This window comes from Mandrillus leucophaeus, unplaced genomic scaffold (genome assembly GCF_000951045.1).
Source record: "Mandrillus leucophaeus isolate KB7577 unplaced genomic scaffold, Mleu.le_1.0 Scaffold104, whole genome shotgun sequence".
Lineage (NCBI taxonomy): Eukaryota > Metazoa > Chordata > Mammalia > Primates > Cercopithecidae > Mandrillus > Mandrillus leucophaeus.
In genome coordinates, this window is record NW_012098543.1 from 798,636 (window position 1) to 799,586 (window position 951).

At 52.1% G+C, this 951-nt stretch overlaps 1 protein-coding gene across 1 annotated transcript in view; it reads left to right on the top strand.

Moving 5' to 3' along the window:
• The window catches only part of LOC105539698 (cationic amino acid transporter 3-like), a 22,930-nt gene that overhangs the window by 10,192 nt on the left and 11,787 nt on the right, over positions 1–951 (top strand). The window lies entirely within an intron of this gene.

A 951-nucleotide genomic window follows, 5' to 3' on the forward strand; every position in this document is an offset into this window, starting at 1 on the left:
TCTCTACTAAAAATACAAAAAATTAGGTTGGGCGCAGTGGCTCACACCTGTAATCCCAGCACTTGGGGAGGCCGAGGGGAGCGCGGATCACAAGGTCAGGAGTTTGAGACCAGCCTGGCCAACATGGCGAAACCCCGTCTCTACTAAAAATACAAAAATTAGCTGGGCGTGGTGGCAGGTACCTGTGATCCCAGCTACTTGGGAGGCTGAGGCAGGAGAATCACTTGAACCCAGGAGGCAAAGGTTGCAGTGAGCCAAGATTGTGCCACTGCACTCCATCCTGGGCAACAAGAGTGAAAATACATCTTAAAAAATAAAGATTATTTGGTTGTGCTGGCACGTGTCTGTAGTCCTTACTGGGGAGGCTGGGACACACACACACACACACACACACACATATATATATATGTGTGGTTTGGGAGATAGGACGTGGCCCAAGATCTTCACTTATTTAGCTTCTGGAGTTGAACCTGCTCTCCCCAACCTTGACCCTTTTCCAGTTGTCCTGCTGACCATGCTGTGCCTGGTACTGGCCCATTGGCCCAAACGCCTGTTCTCTGGAGAGCCGATCTACGTCACAGCTGCTATGCTACTGCTGGTGCTCGTTGCGGGATTCACTTTCACCATCTGGAGACAGCCCCAGAGCAGCACTCCTCTCTACTTCAAGGTAGGTGACCTTATGTCCCCACACCACCCTCCTGAGTCGGTGGACTCTGCAGGCCTCAAGCTCTAACTACTCTACAGGACCAGGGGAAAAAAGGGCAGTTGCTAAAACCAATGGAGTGTTCATGGACATCCCCTCCAGCCCCCACCTATCGGTACTTCCCAAAACCTGTTTCTTCCAGAACACCCAATGGGATACCCACTCAGAACAGGCATTGAGCCAGGTGAGGTGGCTCACACTTGTAATCCCAGCACTTAGGGAGGCCGAGGCAGGTGGATCGCTTGAGG